General features: G+C 35.7%; 1 protein-coding gene across 1 annotated transcript in view; it reads left to right on the plus strand.

Moving 5' to 3' along the window:
* LOC103603729 (cAMP and cAMP-inhibited cGMP 3',5'-cyclic phosphodiesterase 10A-like) overlaps window positions 1–8,832 on the plus strand; it is a 93,301-nt gene that overhangs the window by 40,321 nt on the left and 44,148 nt on the right. The window contains exon 2 of the mRNA XM_008588306.1: window positions 2,371–2,399. The gene's annotated coding sequence lies outside the window, so the exon portion shown is untranslated. The remainder of the gene's footprint in view (window positions 1–2,370; window positions 2,400–8,832) is intronic.

The following is an 8,832-nucleotide window of genomic DNA, read 5'->3' on the forward strand; positions in this document are numbered from 1 at the left end:
AATAGGCTATATTTTCACAAGAAGAAAACAAAACTGAGGTTACCAGAGATAGGAAAAGAGAGAGGGGAGGAGGGGTAGGGAAGAATTAGTAAAGAGCCATGAAAATTGATGACATTGTATAATGTTGAATATACTAATTATTCTGATTTGAGCATCACAAATTGCACATAGGTATTGGTATTCAATGCTGTACTCTACAGATAAGTACAATCAAATACATTCCAATAAAAATAAGTAAATAGAAAATCAAAAAGTAAAAAATATACTTACATATTATAAGAATCAATCAAAATCCATTTTTGCTCTTTAATACTTGATTTTAAATGGATCTTTTTTGTATCTCCAGGAATTTACTAAACTTGTTTACTCTAATTTTTTTTCTCATGTTTTACACTTCTTTAATGTTGTTTACTTTTGTCTATAGTTTTTATGAGTCAAATAGTGGGGGAATTTAGTAATTCCTTGTTGATTCTAAAGTATGTGAGGTTTAGTGGAATTTTCCCCACCTCTATTTCTGGGATCTCTACCTCAAAGCTAAATGCAGAGTAAAGAATATACAAGCAGCCGCAGGACTTTGACCAAATTGGTAGCTACATGAAAGCTATCACATCAGCCAACACAAAAGAAATACTTTACGAAAGAATTACTTTCAGCTCTTGTTGTAAATTTGGATCCATTACTGAAATCCTATCTCATATCAGAGAAACATCAAATGTGATTACAAAAAGAAAAGTATAAATATGCACATGTATAAAGATTTATAAAATGTTGAAAATTCAGTACTTACCATGAAAGATACACCATTGAGTATATACTGTGAAAGTATACTTACTATGAAATCCCCTTAGGGAGTTTTTTCCTATGAGCTATTCTTGCTCAGTCTTTTAAAAATTATTAAAATGATGTTTGGATTGAAGATGCTGTCTCTTTTATTAAAAAGTAAATTTACTAAGCAGACATTACTTTTCTGAAATTATTTTATTTATTTGCTTTTTTGTTTATTCATCCCACTAGAATGCAGCTCCTTGAAAATGGGGAGAAGTGCCTGGCACACGGTGATTCCTCAGTAAATATTGTTGAACAAATGTTTACAGAACCCTGCACGGAATAAAAAGTAGTGTCTTCTGTTGAGAACTTTTTGTTGCAAACTTGATGCTCCTGAGTGATTCAAAATTTAGTATCCATGGAAATTTCCTCCTTTCTCATGATCTCCTGTCCTTTTATTTTAAAGTGAGTTTTATTGCTGAACTGTGTGAAATGTCATTCCAGCGATTCAATCATGAGTGCATGCTGGAAATGTACAGGAAAGGCAACATTCTAAGTCCTAGTTCTTAACCTGGAATTTGTGTGTGAGTGGCAGGGAGTCATGAACTGCAAGAGTGGAAAGGGGTGTTATTGCCTTTCTATTACTTTGAAATAGGTCTTTGCAGGAAAAAAAATCATTTTCAGTAGCAGTTTGTATTGTTAGGTTATTTCACTTCAGACTTGTGAGGTGGCAAAAGAAGTTGGGTACTTTGCGCAGAGTTGTACAGGTAGTGACTGCAGGTTCAATCTTCAAACCATGGTGCAAATGTTAATGGTCCTTTGAGATATTCATGTGGGTTGTATCATGCAAGTGTACGTGTAGTTGAATATACCACAGGGTAGCTGTATTTGCAGGCATTTCCATTTTAGAAACTCTAAAAAGTTAATCTGGAAAATGGTGGTTGTGGTGGTGGGGATATTTCATGTTTTCTCAGAAATTGATGTATACTTCTAACTCTTTTTTTATATTTATCAGGGCGTGATTCTTGTACTGGTCAGTTGCAAATAAATAAGTAAATAAATAAATAAAATTTTTATACTTTTTTTTTGCTTTTTTTATTGTAGTATAAAATATTTGTAACATAAGGGTTACCATTTTAAGTGTTTTTAAATGTAAAACTGAGTGGAATTAATTACTTTCATAGTGCTGTATGACCACCACCTCTACCTGTTTCCAAAATTTTTTGTCATCGTAAACGTAGACTCTGTACCCATTAAGAAATAACTTCTCAATATTCCTTCCTGCCTGTTCTGCTAACACCTAATCAACTTCTGTCTCTGAAATATTTTTCTTTTTGTATTTTTTCTAAATTGGCCGGACATTTGTACAGTGAACAACGATCATATTAGGGTATTTAGTATATTCATCACCTCAAACATTTTTCACCTCTTTGCGTTGGGAATATTCTTAACTTTATAGTGTTTTAAAATCAGTTTTAGATTTTCTAAGAGGAAGCATTGCAAAAAAGACTTGAAGTTATTGAGAGCGAATGACATGTTGTATATTTCAGAACCTGCTAAAGAGTTTCTAATTGTGTTTCTCCCCCTTCCTTCTCCGTCCCCCAGATGAATCGGCTCCTAAGGAAGTCAGCAGGGTAAGTAATGTGAATTTAATTTCTACTACTAAATATAGGAAATAAATTCTTTTATACATTTTTTCAGTGCTCTAACATGTTTGAGTATTAGAAAAATAATGGCAAAGACTGAGTGCCCTCACCAAAGTATCATTCATTAATATGGAATAAAGTCCGTAGAGAGTGGGGTTGCAAATTGGAGGCCTCAGGGTTGAGTACAGCTAACAAGTGTGTGTTGTTTGGCCTGCACATGCTTATGAGGCCTTCTGAATCAGTTGCCAACATTTAGAAATTGAGAGACTGCACATAAAGATTGGATTCCGGCTTCACATGAAAAACGAGAAGATAAGGCCACACTGACATAGCATTCCCTCCTTGCCACAATCTGCCAAGGCCCAGTAGCAGAAGCCACCTTCAGGTGCATTATATGCTGTCCACTTCCCACCATCCTCCACTGAGCCAACTTTACTCATCTATGTTACCTGTCTAACCCCTGCCTTTGAGTTCACGCACCTTCTTTTTGGGAAAGCAAAAGATGACAACTCATGTATTGAAGGCATGACATTGCTCAGCACTTTTAGAAATATTAAATGTACTATTTTCCTATCCTACAGAAATATTTAGTGTTAACTTAAGAGACTTAGCAAACTTGAAAACTTATGGGAGATGAGTTCTGAAGGCATTTAGCATACTGTGTTTAATACTACATAATAACAATTAATTACATATGAGAAAAGTACCTTAATTGTTTCCTGTATATAAAGACCTTAAATGTGAACTAAATATTGAAAACAATCAGTTTGAATTGTACCTGATGCAACCTTATGTAAGAAATCACTCTTTATTGTAAGATATAAACTGAACTGTTAATAAAATCACATATGCAGATGTATTTCTTTATATTTGATCATCTGAAGGAAGAAATCTATAAAATGATTAGGGCCAGGGCTGGGGTATAGGGGCTGGGGACTAGGTAGAATTCCCTCTGTCCATAGCAACTTAAGAGACTCTTAAGGTTTCTGTGAGTCACAGGGTTTTACTGGGTGCCTTCACTATTAATTTTATACTTACACAGCACACAGAAAATTTCAAAATTTGGGTGCTCCAAGATGTATCAAGAGGTGGAGTGGTCAGCCTAAAATTTTGGCAGCTCCTAGGAGCAGCAGAAAATGCTAAAAACCGATGTACAGGGTTTTACTGGGTGCCTTCACTATTAATTTTATACTTACACAGCACACAGAAAATTTCCAAATTTGGGTGCTCCAAGATGTATCAAGAGGTGGAGTGGTCAGCCTAAAATTTTGGCAGCTGCTAGGAGCAGCAGAAAATGCTAAAAACCGATGTTTGACAAAAGGGTAAAAGGGAATTCTGACAAGTATACTTGGGCGAGGTCATAAATATTGGGGTGTTAATAGTGACAAAGCTGCTACGACAGTATTTCGAGAAGTTCATGAAAAAATAGAATTAAAAGACCAGACAAGTCTTTCCATGAACTTTTTCAAGTACCCTCTTATCTCAAATCTCTGAAGTAGCACCACATGTTTTTAAATCAAGGGCCAGTAGGAAGAAAACTGCTATTTACTCATCAGTAATCTTTTTATTTTTTTAAGCTCGAACTAACTTTAGTTTATAGAAAATGCCTACCCTCAATTTAACCTTTACGACCTTGAAGCGATTTTAGACTTTGTTGTTATTTCTTTGCTCTTTTTGAGGGAGGTGGGAGGAAGACCCCAAATAAGAGGTTTCAACCCAAACATGTGTTTTCCTTGCATCCTCTTCTCTTGACAGCAAAGACTAGAATTGTACTCTAATACCTTGCTTATGTCAGTATATTAACTCTGTTTCACCTTTTTGGTGGAATGCTCTCCCTTAGCCTCCAGTGTCGCAGAATATAAAGATTTTATATCATTGTTTCATAACTCATTTTGCTATTGCCTCTCACTCCTTCAAATACAATCCACATTGTATTTAGGGAGAATAATTATATAGACAAAGACCAGACTTTTTTATTTAATAGATTTCTGTGTATTTCACTTATGCAAAAATGTTGCTTCAAGGTTTCTTGGATTTGGATAACAACATTATGCACATACTTCTTACTGTATATAGACAAAGACCAGACTTTTTTATTTAATAGATTTCTGTGTATTTCACTTATGCAAAATGTTGCTTCAAAGTTTCTTGGATTTGGATAACAAATTATGCACATACTTCTTACTTTGCTGGTGTCTCATTTCCAGGTGAAGAGAGGAGAGACACCATGTGTCCAGACAGTACCACTGACAATACCACATACTATCTTTAAGACCATTAGAAACAGTGATGAAACTATGCATAAAGATTTCTCTTTGCTATTATAAGATTCTCTTACATTATGTCAAATTTGGAGAAAGTGCATTTCTAATCGAGAAATACTAAATGTATGAGCTGGTAATCTAGAATGATATCACTTGCCATGATCTTTTAAAGTTTTTTTTGTTTTATTTTGTTTGTTTCTGAATATACCCCATGACTTGATTAATGCTTATTTGACTGATACTTAGAATTTGCTTTACGAAATAGTATACCACTGTTTAAATTAAGATTTGTAAATATCTAGGGCGACCTTTTGATAGATGGCGACTGGCCACAGGGCTTCTGTTCCAACACATTCACTGTCAAAAAGCATGCTTTGTTGAGGTAGGTTGTTACACTCCCAGGCAGTTCTAATTATTTTGAGGTACTTTCTCACTTATAGACAAACAGCTTCCAGTTCATTGTTATCCGTTTAGTATTACTTTTGACTTTCGTAGTAACTCAGAAAAGCTTATGCATCCTACTTCATATGCAAGCTCTTTGAACAGGGATTGTGTTCTTTTCTAGTAAAACAGCTTATTTTTTAAACTTTTGTCTTCCATATGCCTTCCTAGGATCTGGGTTGACATTATCTGGACAAACTATGTGTTATTAAATATGTTTTAAAAACAAGGCAGCCATAACAAAACACTACAGACCAATTGTGTCTCAACCCTAACAAAATGAGGTGGGACATATACCTGTCTTGGTTTTGAAACTATGTTATCTGTAGATACAAAGAAAAGGGAGAATTAGCTTTTTAAAGAAGTTATAGGACATTTCTGGTTATTGAGTTTTTTGTAAGCTATTTTTTTTAATGAAGTCAAGTGAGATCTGTAAGTCTTAATTTCTTCCCCTGTTCCTCTCCCCGTTTTTTTCCCCTTTCTCCTTCCCTCCCTCCCCTTCTTTTTTCTTACCTGTCATGCGGTTGAAAATATTTATTGAACATTTTTGTGCCAGGCATTGTTCTAAGGTGCTGGGTGGGGATGCAGTGGTGAGCAAAGACAGTATTCTGGTTCTCATAGTATAGAAGGAAGTGGTGGAGACAGTTGAAAAAAAATTAAAATATATATGTATATATTTTTATATGTTTTTATTAAAATATATATATATCAGGCAGTGATAAATAGTGTAATAAATACATAGATGAATAAAGCAGAATAAGGGGATGGAGAGTGACGGTGGATTAGGGGTGGGTTATACATATGCAGTGGTCGGGAGAGGTTAATTCCATATGTTGACATTTGAGCAGGGATCTGAAAAGAATTAGAGAATCAGCCAGAAAGAGGAGACAACAACTACATAGGCCAGTGTGACTGCAGCAGGGGAGTAAGGGGGAGAGTGACAAGAGATGAGGTTGGAATGGAGAAGGGGTGTTTACAGCCTTGTAACCGACCGCATAGCCTCTGGATTAAATTCAGGAAACATTTATGAGCCATCAGGTAAATCGAGTGGACAAGTGGCATGATGTAACTCACATTTTAACAGAATCCCTCTAACTCTGAATGGGGGCACACACAAGGAGGCGAGGGTGGAAACAGAGACACAGCAGTAGTGCAGCAGTAGGGAGGATGATGTCTAACAGTAGGTTGTAGTAGTGGACTGTAATCAGCAGCTGGGCGTGGTAGGAAAGAATCACTGGTGGGCTGTGCTTATGGGTTGAATATAGTTATGTGAGAAGAGTCAGTAATGACTCCCAGCTTTTTTGGTCTTAGCACCTGGTAGAATAAGTTTCTCTTTAATGTTATGGGGAAGACTACAGGAGGAATGGGGTGAGGTTGGGAAATTATTAAGTTGGTTTTCAACATGTTAAATTTGAGTTTCCAGATATGGAATTGGAAATATTTAGAAAGTAACTGTATGTATGGTCAAGGTAAGAGGAAAGTACATAGGTAGAGATATACGAGGGTACTTCACAGAGTTTGTGGGAAAATAGAAACAAAAGATAATACAAATTTTTCCATGAAATTTTTGAAGTACCCTTGTATATTTGGAAGTCTGCAGCATATGATGACACTTAAATTATATTACTTAGGGAGCTCAACTGTGGAGGAAAGCGTAAAGATCTGAGTCCTGAACTCTGGGTGCTCCAGTTGTTGAGTGGTGAGAAGATTTGGAAAAATCAGCAAAGGAGAGGAATAAGGAGAGACCAGTGAAGTAGGAGGAAACCAAAACACTTCATTGTCCACAGATTTTGTTTTAGAATTTTAACTCTAACACCGTACATTTATATCAGCTTCATTTCATTTTGTTTTAACGCATTTCAACATATTGAGATGAGTCTCAATCTTATTTCTGTCATCTAACGTACTATCTAATTCTCTGTTTTGAAGCCACATATTTGAGAAATTTTTCCAAGTTGTTTTCCTATGCACCCTTTTCAATAATTTATCACCTAGGATGATGTTAAGTATAGAAATGTCAACTATGAGAATAATGTGATATTCTGTAAAATTCTTTGTTGAAACCAGCATATATTGCCCAGTCTAATATAGACTAATTTTCTAATCAGGTATCAACATTCAGTCAACAAATATTAACTGAATTCCCAATCTTCTAGGCTCTTTGTGTAAAATAAGGAAGAAACTAGGCACAAATTCCTGCCGTCTGGTAATTTATATAGTGTGGTGATAGAGTCAGTAAACACAATGAATTAATAGCATATGCACTTTGTTTGGTGTTGATGAGTGCAATGTAGACAGACAAAGTGAGAGGCAGGGTAGGTGATGTTGGGCTGGGCATGTGTGAGTAACAGGCCAGGGAAGGCTTGCCAGGGACACATTTAAGAAAAGACCTAGGAGAGGTGAAGTAGTGAACCATGCTGAGGACTATGGAAAAGCATTCCATGCAGGTAATAGAGTAAGTGCATAGGGCCTGAGGCAGGAATCTGCCTGGTACGTTCAAGGCACAGCAAGGAGGCCGTCTAAGCTAGATCTGAGTGACTGAAGGAAAGGGCCTTGGTCGGAGAGGCTGGGGCAGGGTAATATTGACAGATACAGTAGCAGTCATATCTTTTTCTTTTTCTTGGAAATATGTAAAGTCTTCTTTTTATACTTTAAAAAAAATTAATTTATCAATATACAGTGTAGTTGATTTTCATGTCCCTTTACCAATTCCTCCTCTCCCTCTCCCCCAACTCCAATCAACATCATATCCATTCACTTATATTAACAAGTTCAAGGAATTATTGTGATTGTTGTGTCTTTTTTTTCCTCCCCATTTATTTATTTATTTTGATTAGCTCCCACATATAAGTGAAAACATGTGGTATTTATATTTCTACATATCCATTCACTTATATTAACAAGTTCAAGGAATTATTGTGATTGTTGTGTCTTTTTTTTTTCTCCCCATTTATTTATTTATTTTGATTAGCTCCCACATATAAGTGAAAACATGTGGTATTTATATTTCTGTGCTTGGCTTATTTCACTTAATATAATTTTCTCTAAGTCCATCTATGTTGTTGTGAATGGTAGTATTTCATTCTTTTTTACAGCAAAGTAGTATTCCATTGTGTAGATATACCACATTTTCTTTATCCACTCATACAATGATGGACATTTATACTGGTTCCAAATCTTGGCTATTGCAAATAGTGCTGCTATTGCAGTAAACATGGGAGTAGAGGTGTCCCTTCTACATGATGATTTCCATTCCTTTGGGTATACACCCAGCAGTGGAATAGCTGGGTCATATGATAGATCTATCTATAATTGTTCAAGGAACCTCCATACCATTTTCCATAAAGGATTGCACCATTTTGCAGCCCCACCAACAGTGTGGGAGGGTTCCCTTTTCTCTGCATCCTTGTCAGCATTTGTTATTCTTCGTCTGGATATTAGCCATCCTAACTGGAGTGAGATGATATCTCAAAGTAATTTTTATTTGCATTTCCCAAATGCTGACTGATGTTGAGCATTTTTTCATGCATCTGTTGGCCATTTCTGTATCTTCCTTTGAGAAATGCCTATTCATCTCCTTTACCCATTTTTTAATTGGGTTGCTTGTTTTTTTGCTGTTAAGCTGTTTGAGTTCCTTGGATATTCTGGATTTTAATCCTTTGTCACATGCATATTTTGCAAATATTTTCTCCCATTCTGTTGGTTGTCTTTTTGCT

This window comes from Galeopterus variegatus, unplaced genomic scaffold (genome assembly GCF_000696425.1).
Source record: "Galeopterus variegatus unplaced genomic scaffold, G_variegatus-3.0.2 Scaffold4766, whole genome shotgun sequence".
Classification (NCBI taxonomy): domain Eukaryota; kingdom Metazoa; phylum Chordata; class Mammalia; order Dermoptera; family Cynocephalidae; genus Galeopterus; species Galeopterus variegatus.